Source organism: Otolemur garnettii, unplaced genomic scaffold (genome assembly GCF_000181295.1).
Source record: "Otolemur garnettii isolate 467f Iridium unplaced genomic scaffold, OtoGar3 scaffold00005, whole genome shotgun sequence".
Lineage (NCBI taxonomy): Eukaryota > Metazoa > Chordata > Mammalia > Primates > Galagidae > Otolemur > Otolemur garnettii.
The window spans coordinates 15,141,240-15,152,292 of NW_003852400.1; the positions used below are offsets into that span (position 1 = coordinate 15,141,240).

The 11,053-nt window shown below is 41.2% G+C and overlaps 1 pseudogene; it reads right to left on the reverse strand.

The window, feature by feature from the left end:
- Nucleotides 1–8,135: 8,135 nt before the first annotated feature.
- On the reverse strand, nucleotides 8,136–9,195 carry LOC100955602 (annotated as a pseudogene).
- Nucleotides 9,196–11,053: the final 1,858 nt, after the last annotated feature.

Consider the following 11,053-nt stretch of genomic DNA (forward strand, 5'->3'; position numbering starts at 1 on the left):
GGGGTGGTGGCATCCATAGCTCAGTGGGTAGGGTGCTGGCCACATACACCAAGGCTGGCAGGTTCAAGCCCAGCCCCAGCCAGCTAAAAACAGCAATGACAACTGCAACAACAACAACAAAAATAGCCAGGCATTGTGGCGGTTGCCTGTAGTCCCAGCTACTTGAGAGGCTGAGGCAAGAGAATCTCTTGAGCCCAAGAGTTTGAGATTAAAGTGAGCTGTGATGCCACAGCATTCTACAGAGGGCAACAGCTTCAGATTCTGTCTCAATAAATAAATAAATAAATAAATAGGGCTGGGAAACCATACATAAAAGACTGAAATAGGATCTCTTACCACTCATAAAAATTAATTCACAATGGGATAAAAGACTTAAACATAACGCATGAAACTATAAGAATTCAAGAAGAAAGTGTTGAAAAAACTCTTATAGACATTGCCCTAGGAAAAGATTTTATGAAGAAGGCTCCAAAAGCAATCATAGCAATAATAAAAATAAATAAATGGGAACTGATCAAATTAAAAAGTTTCTGCACAGCCAAGAACACAATCAACAGAGTAAACAGACAACCCACAGAATGGGAAAAAAATATTTTCATGCTATACATTCAATAAAGGGTTGATAACTAGAATCTACAAATAACTCAAGCCAATTGACAAGAAAAAAATCAAACTACATAGGCAAAAGACATGAATTGAAATTTTTCACATGAAGAGTCTAATGATCAACAAATATATGAAAAATGCTCAACATCTCTAATCATCAGGGAAATGCAAATCAAAACCACACCTAACAGATATCACCTAATACCAGTGAGAACAGCTCATATCAAAAAGTCCCAAAGCAACAGATAGTGGTGTGGATGTGGAGAGAAAGGAACACTCATTCACTGTCGAAGGGATTGCAAACCAGTATAACCTCTATGGAAGGTAGTATGGAGATACCTTAGAGAACTAAAAGTAGACCTACCTTTTGATCCAGAAATACCCACAGGTATTTACCCAAAACATCATTTTATCAAAAAGACACTTGTGGGTGGCACCTGTGGCTCAGTGAGTAGGGCACTGGCCCCATGTACTGAGGGTGGCAGGTTCAAACCCAGCCCCAGCCAAACTGCAACACAAAAATAGCCAGATGTTATGGTGAGCACCTGTAGTCCCAGCTACTCAGGAGGCTGAGGCAAGAGAATTGCCTAAGCCCAAGAACTGGCGGTTGCTGTGAGACCTGTGACACCATGGCACTCTACCAAGGGCAACAAAGTAAAACTCTGTTTTTAGAAAAAAAAAAAAAGATATTTGCACTCAAATTTTATGGCAGCACAATTCATATTCACAAGGATGTGGAAACAACTGAAGTGCCCATCAATACACAAACGGATTAATAAAATGTGGTATATGTAAACCATGGAGTACTATTCAGCCCTTAAAAATAATAGTGATCTAGTATCTTTTGTAACAATATGGATAGAACTAGAAACTATTCTGCCAAGTCAAGTATTTCAAGAATGGAAAAACAAAGTCCACATGTACTCAATACTAAATTGGAACTAGTCTATCAACTTTCAGGTCCACATATGGAAGTAAAACTCAAGAAAATCAAGCAAGTGGGAGAGGGGAAAGGGGGAGGGGTAAATTCACACCTTACTGGTGCAATGCACATATTCTTGGTGAAACACACTTATAACTTTTACTTAAAATGTACAAAAGCCAAGTATGTAACCAAAAAGTAATATTCTGAAAAGAAAGAAGGGAAGGACGGAAGGAAGGAAGGAAGTTAGGAAGTTAGTTCAAATCAACAAAAATGGTCAAGGTGCTAGGTATGTAAATTTACGTACCCTTATAAGACTCTTAGACAAGACTAGTAATTGTATTTGTTAGCAATGTGTATGATGTTCATTCTGGTTACGCTTAACTGAAGTACGAACAACCCAGGGCAGAGGCCAGACAGGTAATATAAACAAGGAAAGAGGCTGGGATGTAAGAAAAACTGACTGCCAGATTTGTACTCCCATTTTCTTTATTTTTTTTTATTTTTATTTTTATTTATTTTGAGACGGAGCCTCAAGCTATCCCCCTGGGTAAAGTGCTGTGGCATCACGCTCACAGCAACCTTCAACTCCTGGGCTCAAGCGAGTCTCCTGCCTCCGCCTCCCAAGTAGCTGGGACTACAGGTGCCCGCCACAGCGCCTGGCCATTTTTTGATTGCAGCCATCATTGTTGTTTGGCAGGCCCGGGCTGGGGATTCGAACCCTCCACCTTAGGTGTATGTGGCTGGTGCCTTAGCCACTTGAGCCACAGGCGCCGAGCCCATTTAACCAAACTGTAGTAGAAGCATGCACTACATCTGAGTCACACTAAAATAGGAACAATGTGGGTCTACCTGTTGGCCTGCTAGGGAAATGTCTATTGGGGTCTATGTAGTCCTTGTGCAGGGGTGAGATTCTACCCTGCTCACAGTATGCCCTCCACCCCCAGCCCTTGCTCTGGCAGTTCACTTGCCTGTGGGCACTGTCAGGAAGGTGAGTGTTCTGATAAGCCCATGCTGATGGGACTCTGCTACAGCTGGGCCTAGTCCTTTCCACCTAGTTCCCTGACCATCCCTCTTCCCTCCCCGGGTAGGACGTGGGTTGTCCATGCTCTGTCCCTTCCCTGGCCCCAATCTCTCTTTTTACTCCTCTTTTCTCTTTTCCAGTCTGAATCTTATGTAATTTCTGGGTATGGATAATTTTCCTTCACAAGTATGTTTCTAGAACAAGTAAGTTAGGTCTATTGTTTGTTGGAATGGGAGAAGGAAAAAAACAGAGATAAGCTTATATGGACATGGACCAGCATACATACGGTATGTGGAAGTTATTTTAAAGGTGAGTGTGAAAAATAGAAGTCTCCTAGTTATTACATTCCTTTACAATTCACCAGTGCTTTAATTTGGAAGAGAAAAGCTTGTACCTTTTCTACTGTTCATAATTGTCAGTCTCAGTTCTTGTGCCTATTAGAGAATTTTTTGCCTTGGATTCTTTACTTGAAAGCAAAAGTTGGATTTATTTTAAATGGAAAATAGTAATTCACAAATGTAAGTACTTCTAAACATGAAAAAGATTCCATGATTTTCATATTTGAGAAGACTATTTCAGATGCTTATAATAAATTTGGTTTGCTAAGGATCTCCTCGGGAGTTTGCAGTGCTGTATTGCACCACAGTTCAATAGCTCCCATTTTTAGCTCTTTGTTCACAGTGTCAATCTTAATTGTAAAAGGAGAACAGAACTATGTTAATTTATTTTTCCCAAGTTTTAAGATAGTGAACCTTTCCTGAAATCCATTTTTTCTGGCCTCCACAATTTTAAGAAGATAGAGGCTATAGATTCTCCCTTTCATTTCTGGGAACCAAATTCAGTGTAGGAAAGTGGGACACCTTATTTCTTACCAACTTAGTGAATCAAATTGGACATTCATGCGGCTGTTGTTAATGCTCACGCAGAGAAATGTGTTTGGGTTAATGGGAACTTCAGCGCCAAAGGGTGGGTTCATTGTTTGCTGGTAAACTGAAGTAGAGATTTTCTGTTAGATGGCATGAACAATGTGATTTCTTTCATTTTAATAAGTAACAAAAAAATTACTTTGCATTTTCTTCTGTTCTAAGTTCCCTAAAAAAGTAATGTATGATAGTTGATTTTGTTCTAAATCATTGTTCTCTAGGCAGGAGTGGATTTCATTAGCGGTTTATGCCTGATAGAATTCAGTGTCATTGCATATGTTATATATTCCTTTTGTAATATATTCAGTCTTTGACTCAAAAGAGATACAATTTTAATCTTCCTAATAAGTTTGTCCACCTGCTCCTGCTCTTTTGGGTAAGAAATAAATGTATATTTCTCTTAAGCTCTGGTTCTGATTTTCCAAAAGAAAGAAAAAGAAATTTGTGTTTCAATGAATGCATTTTTCAATCAATCTTTTTATTTTCCATTGCTGATTCGCAGCTGAGCATGAATTCTTTTTGCCTTTATCATTAAAACAACACCACAGTTATTTTCTTTCACTGTTGGGCAGCAGATTTGGTAAAATATCAAGCTTTTCTAGTGTGCCCCCAACATGCTGTTATAAACCTTGTAATCCTTTTAACATATTATGACTCTCTCAGAATGTAAGGCTTTCAAGAAAAATACCAAGTGACATAGGAGTGCCAGCTAATGCATTTAAAACACTTTCAAATTTTAATCTTGTTTTTACATAAATTTATTAAGAGAATTTCTTAAATTGTGAAAAAATGAAGTCATTTTTTCCAAGTGGTGAAATAAGATTATTATTTTGCTGTAGCTATGTTGAGCTTTTTTCTTCTCTGTTTAGTTTTTCTTTTTCTTTCTTTCTTTTTCTTTTTGAGGCATGAGTCTCACTCAGTCACCTTGGGGTTGAGTGCCCTGGCGTCATGGCTCAGAGCAACCTCAAACTCTTGGGCTCAAGCAATCCTCCTGCCTCAGCCTCCCTAGTAACTAGGACTACAAATGCCCAGCTATTTTTAAGAGACAAGGTCTCAGGGTTGCTCAGATTAGTCTTGAACTCCTGAGCACAGGCAATTCACCTGCCTCAGCCTCCCAGGGTACTAGGATTACAGGCGTGAGCCACTGCACCGGCCTACTGTTTAGTTTTTCAAGTAAAGCCCCACCCAATCAATGGAGGTGTATTAAGCCAGTGTTAAGGACACACCCAGGAAGGGACAGGAACTGATCTGAAGACAAGCTGAGATGTTCTTTTTTCTAGAAGTTTTCAGTATTTATAGCCATACAGAAAGAAGAAAGGCAGGGCACAGTGATAGGAAGTGGTTCCATTCTTGTGAGACCCAGAAATCTACACTTCACTTTACTGGGGTTGTTTTAATGATAAAGGCAAAAAGAATCTCCACTTTACTGGGGTTGTTTTAATGATACAGGCAAAAAGAATTCATGCTCAGCTGCTAATCAGCAACAAAAAATAAAAACATTGATTGAAAAATGCATTCCTTGAAACACAAATTTCTTTCTTTCTTTTGAAAAATCAGCACCAGAGCTTATGAGAAATACACATTTATTTCTTACCCAAAAGAGCAGGAGCAGGTGGATAGAGAAAGAAGAGAAAAAGGGAGTGAAGGAAGCATTGATTATGTAAATGTCCCTGGGGAGGTGGGAGAATGTCTGCTCCTGTCTTGTCTCTGTTCTGTTACTTGCAAAGATTAACTTGTAATTCATTATTAGTGTGGAATGGAACAAACTTTAGTTTTAAGTACTAGACATAAGTCATGGAATCTTGCTTACTGATTCTACATAGTAAAGACTGCCATGAAATGATCAAGGCCCAGACTTTTAAAAATATGAAGAGTGCAGAACCAATGAGGCAGTAAAGAGATCAGTTAAATCCTTAGTGAAGGAAATTAGTATTAATCTGAAAGGAATGGGGGATAATCTATCAAATAAAATCAAGATTAAGAAGAGTAGGATAAAACCTCAATACAATTGAAACTAGAAGATGCTGAGGAATCTATGATGCTGTAGAGTTGCTAAGTCCTCACTGAAATGTTATTTTGGGGTCCCCCATTTACCTGCTGAGCCACGTCCAACTATAAGAAAGGGATTGGGATGTCCACCTGTCTGTCGGGAGGTCCACCTGTCTGGTAAATTTAACCAGGAAATGTGTAGGACCCACCTCTTATATACTACCGCTATCCAAACTGCTCAACAAACAAAAAAGGTGAACTACCCACATGTCTTGTTGCTACATGAGATACAGTCAGAGAAAAAACAAAAAGTACTTTGCTATTTATTTATTTATTTATTTATTCTGTATTGAAACTTTATCACAAAATTATAAAGCAGAGCCCTATAACAAAAAACACACATTTGGGTTTGCCTTAACCCCCAAGTCTGAGAAAATCTTAATAGTATAAACCACTTAAAGTGACACATTCATATCTAAGAGATTTCAACAAATTCATACACTATATCTTAAACACTAATTCCTGTACAGCTTATTATTAGTTTGAATCCAACTATTTCAATATATCATGAATGAGTCAGCTGTCCAAGTCTTAAGTCTCAACTGAAATCTTGGAGTAATCACAGCAAAAGTACAGAATGATTGGAAGAATTACATGTTTCTATGATAATTAAAACCAAGGATTCATGAGGGATAGGAGGGAAGATTCAAGATTTTTTTTAAAAGCACATTTTACAGGGTGGCACCTGTGGCTCAAGGAGTAGGGCGCCAAACCCATATATCGGGGGTGGCAGGTTCAAGCCTGGCCTGGCCAAAACTGCAACAACAAAAAAAGCACATTTTATACTTGGGTTAGATATTGACTGGAATGGGATGTTGAAACTGCCAACTTTTATTTGTTGTAATGATAAAATGATACCAAAAATAAAAAAAATCAGGGTGGTTTGACACCTTTTTTCCTAAATGGAAACCTTTACCATAGGAGGACAAAAGATTTAAAGGCAAGTTCTTTCTCTAAAATGAGTAAATGACATCAGTTCTAATTCTTGATGAGGTTACCAACCAGCCATCAGTGTTTCATTTTCCACTTGTGTCTAGGAGGAGAATTGGGGAGGGGGTGTGGTAGGGCTTCAGCAGAGAAATCAAGTCTTTTTTTTTTTTTTTTTTAATTCACTAATGTTTATTGACCACTAAGAGAAATCAAGTCTTAAGCAGGGAGACAGCCAGCTTCTGCCCTGAAGTCATTGCTAGATCTTAACTGAGTAGCACAAATGTGGACCTGTTTCACAATGGAATTGAAGAGTAGCTGAATGAATGGTCCTTTGCTAACCTGGTAGACACCATACACTATAGCATTTCCTGTCTGCCAGAAAGGTGAAAGGTGATACCTTCATGGGAAAGTTCAATTCCCCCAACTGGTACAAAGGCTGCGGCCCAGAATCAAAATATCCAGCTCTTATATCACGTCAGCAAGCGGCCTAGAGTTCAGCTGACAACTATTTTATGAAATTATTTCATTCCCCTGAAGGGTTTAGTGGTTGATGATTGAGCAAAAGCATGTTTGTACCCATGAAGAGGTTCCTTCAGTGGTTTCCCACTGCTATCCACAGTCATAATTGGTTCTAGTCTCAGCTCAGCTGCAAGGGGGTCTAGGGGCAAGGCCCACAGGTATTAACAATTTGCATAGTTCACCCATTGGTAAAGGGAGGACACACAGCTTTTCTGATAGCATGTGTGTTTTGTGCTTGGCTAAACTTCTCCAGCAAATGTCAGCCCTTCAGTTCCTCCAGTGGTCTAAAGACCCTTAGAGAGCTTGAGAATATGACCTACTCATTACTCAGTTCGTCCTAAAGGGCCTAGAGAATGCTCCTTCCCTGTTCCCCAAAAACCAGTAGGCTAAGAAGGAAATGGAAGTAGGGACTCCTTACCAACCTGGGGAATTAAGATTTCCAACTATCTGTTCACAGGTAGAAAGGCCACTGCCTTCACCCAACGCTTCCCCTTTTTGCATAAACTAAAAGATGGTACAAAGAAGCCCCAAGAAGAGGAAGCAGCAGAGATTATCCACACACCATCCCTTCATACAGACTGGGATTTCCCAGCAGTTTGGAAGCAAGATATTTATTGGCTCTCAGGATTAGGTCAAAGACTAAGAGCTTCCACGCTCAGCACTTAACAACTTTGAAGTTTTTCCATAGCATTTGTGTTTCATTTCTCAAGAGAGTTAAATTTACTGGCCAAATTCTATCCTAAGGACCATTATTGTTCTGGTAAAATAACATCCTTGGTCCAAAAAAACAATAGATTTTAGACAGTGTAGCAAGAGATTTTAACAATGGTAGGTTAAAGCATAGAAAGCCAGAGAGACCAGAAATTTAAATCCAAATGCACTGAAGAGGAAAAGAACCATTTCAAATGGGACCTTCAACTAAAGAAACACACAGACAAGTATCCCCAGGGGTAGGTGGGGTATAGGAGGAAGGATGAAACAACCATCTAGGTTCTCTGAGGAAGAGAGGAAAATGCAGTCAAAGTTCTGGAACACTGCAAAATTTCTTCTGTTAACTTGCTCCCTCTGCAAGGTGAGGGGGCAAGTTAACAGAAGAAACCCTGAGCCCAGACATCCCAGACTTTGACCCCCTGTAAAGCACTTAGGCAGCAGGTGTGAGCCCTCAGGACCAGAAGACGTGCACAGCTTGGATCACATACTGCCGGCAGATGAAACACTTGTTCTTATATTTGGCACACTTGGAACAGGTCAGCATGTGGCCAGACTCCAGCAGAATGCAGTCAGTGGGTGAGTTTATGCAGATCTTATCCAGCTTCTCATCCAGGCTGGATGGCACTGTTTTCTCAATTTGGTCTTTGGCACCACACACCAGGTGCTAGAGTACTTTCTGATCCTCGTACAGCAAAATCACCCTCTCTATCAGCTCCCACTTCTCACAGCAGCCCCTCATAGTTGAGAAAGTTGTGCACAGTCAGGGCTTCAATGTCCTCTAGGTAGGTCAGGTCAGACAGGGAGGCCCTCCGACTCAGATGAAGCTGTCCTCTGAATCAGTGGACTGGGAATTGTCCTCAGCAGGTGCTCTGGCTGTGTTCGCCAGGTAGATGGACTTTTGTGGTCCTGAGACACATGGCCATTGGCCTGGTGATGCTCCTGAGCCTGGGCTCAGGGACAGAGGTGGCTTGTGCAGATGAAGAGGGGCTGGGTGAAGTCGGAGCCATTGTGCTGGTGTGAAGCTGGCTAAGGAAGGCCTGCTGCTCAGGGAAGTCCAAGGACAAGGGTGGGGGAACCAGGTCCATCCCGGGAGATTGTAGGCTGCTGGCCAAGCTCCAAGAACACCAGCTCTTCTTTCTTCAGGCACATTTTGGTAGAGATGTCATAGAGACTGAGATAGTCCCTCTAGTCCTTCACCATCTTCATGAGCTCCTCCGGCTGAAAGGCTGTGGTTCCAAACCGTTGGCAGAGAAGGCAGAGGTGGGGCCCATTCCCCTCTTGGCTTGGACAGGTCATGCAGAAATTTTTGTCACCATCCAGGCAGATCTGCTTCCTGGCTGTGTTTGCCAAGGGGGCTCCACAGGCCCTGCAGCTTGGTTCAGATCAAGTCTATTGGAGAAGGAAAAGAGCTATACCCAAAGTTGGAACTCCCTGTGTCCTGGCTCCCTGGGTGGTGGGCCTTCCTTGGACTGTCGATTCAGACAGAACCAGTTGTAGCAGGTTGCCCACATGATAAAATCTCAACCAGATACACCCAGGTCAGAGGGAGTGTTGCCCCCTCCTTGTTCTTGACTCACGCAGCCCAAGCTGCCACGGGTGCCTGCCTGACCCACACCTGAGATGGAGGGGAGGGCCAGATCCCCGCCATGGAAGCCTCAGGCAGGGAGGCCTGGGAGTGTCTCTGGGGCTGAGGGACACCCGGAAGGCTGCAACATCCTCACTAGTACTTTGCTATTTAAAATAAAAATTTTACACACATGGCCACTGCTTGAGCTCAGGAGTTGGAAACCAGCCTGAGTAAGAATAAGGGCCTGTTTCTCCTAACAGTAGAAAAAACTAGCTGGGCATGATAGTGCACACCTGTAGTCACAGTTATTCAGGAGGGGAGGCAAGAGGATCACTCAAGCCCAGGAGTCTGAGGCTGCTGTGAGCTACTATGACTCTACAAGCACTCCACCTAAGCCTAGGATGACAGAGTGAGACGCAGTCTCAAAAATAAATAAATAAATAAAAATAAATATGTAAATAAATGAAATAAAAATTTTAAAAAGGTACTATCTTTGGTACAAGGTGAAACAAATGTTCTGACCCAAACATAGTTGACCTTGAAATTTGTATAGCAGACATCTACAGATAGTGATGACTTTAAGACACTAATCATGTGGGAAAACCACGCTGCTTCTCTGCCACAAACAGACTAATCTTAGGAACTTTTCTTTCTTTCTTTTTTTTTTTTTGAGACAGAGCCTCAGGCTGTTGCCTTGGGTAGAGTACTGAGGCATCAAGCTCACAGCAACCTCCAACTCCTGGGTTTAAGCAATTCTCTTGCCTCAACCTCCCAAGTAGCTGGGAGTACAGGTGCCCACCACAACACCCAGCTATTTTTGGTTGTAGTTGTCATTGTTGTTTGGAAGGCCCAGGCTGGATTTGAACCCACCAGCTCTGGTGTATGTGGCTGGCACCTTAGCCACTTGAGCTATAGGCGCCAAGCCAGGAACTTTTCTTAAAGTATTCTTTTTATTTTGTATTTGGAAAACTGATTATTTTCCAATTGTTATTTCTTTGCAAAAGTTAGCAAGCACAATTAATTTCTTTAATGTTTTGTTTCTGAATAGTCCTTTAACATAAGTAATTACTTCATGGCCCCAAATCTTCTATCTAGTAACCTCTGCCCTTCAGAGATGTTAACATGATTATAAATTTTGTGTTCATTGGGGTGAACTCTGAATATTTTGTCATTTAAGGTGTTTATAAAAGCTAATTCAGGGGGTAATGCCTGTGGCTTAAAGGAGTAGGGCACCAGCCCCATATGCCACAGGTGGCGGGTTCAAACCCAGCCCCAGCCCAAAACTGCAAAACAAAAAAAATAAAAATAATAAAAAGCTAAATTGTTAGAGAATTTGATACTCTAAGTGTAATTTTTGTCTGAAGTGTGTAATAGATAACACATTTTTAATTTTTATTTTGCATGTATTAAAGAATTTGATTGACTTCACTGATCAAGACTCTGAAAAGAAAAGAATTTGACTAAGTTTGTAAACTGATTACTAATTTTGAATGTTTGAAGGTCTTCATTTACAAGAATTAAGTACTAAGAAAGATTTTGCTGGTCAGTCATAGTGGCTCATACCTATAATCCTAGCACTCTGGGAGGCCAAGGCAGGAGGATCCCTTGAGCTCAGGAGTTTAAGACCAGCCTGAGCAAGAGTTAGACACTATTTCTACTAAAAATAGCTAAACTATCTGGGGGTTGTGGCAGGTGCCTATAGTCCCAGTGTAACGGGCAAGTGCCTAGCCTGTCCCCCAGAGCCCCCCCTCCTCGGGGTTGATTCCAAGAAAAGGCTTCAGAACGAGGAAGCACGGAAAGTC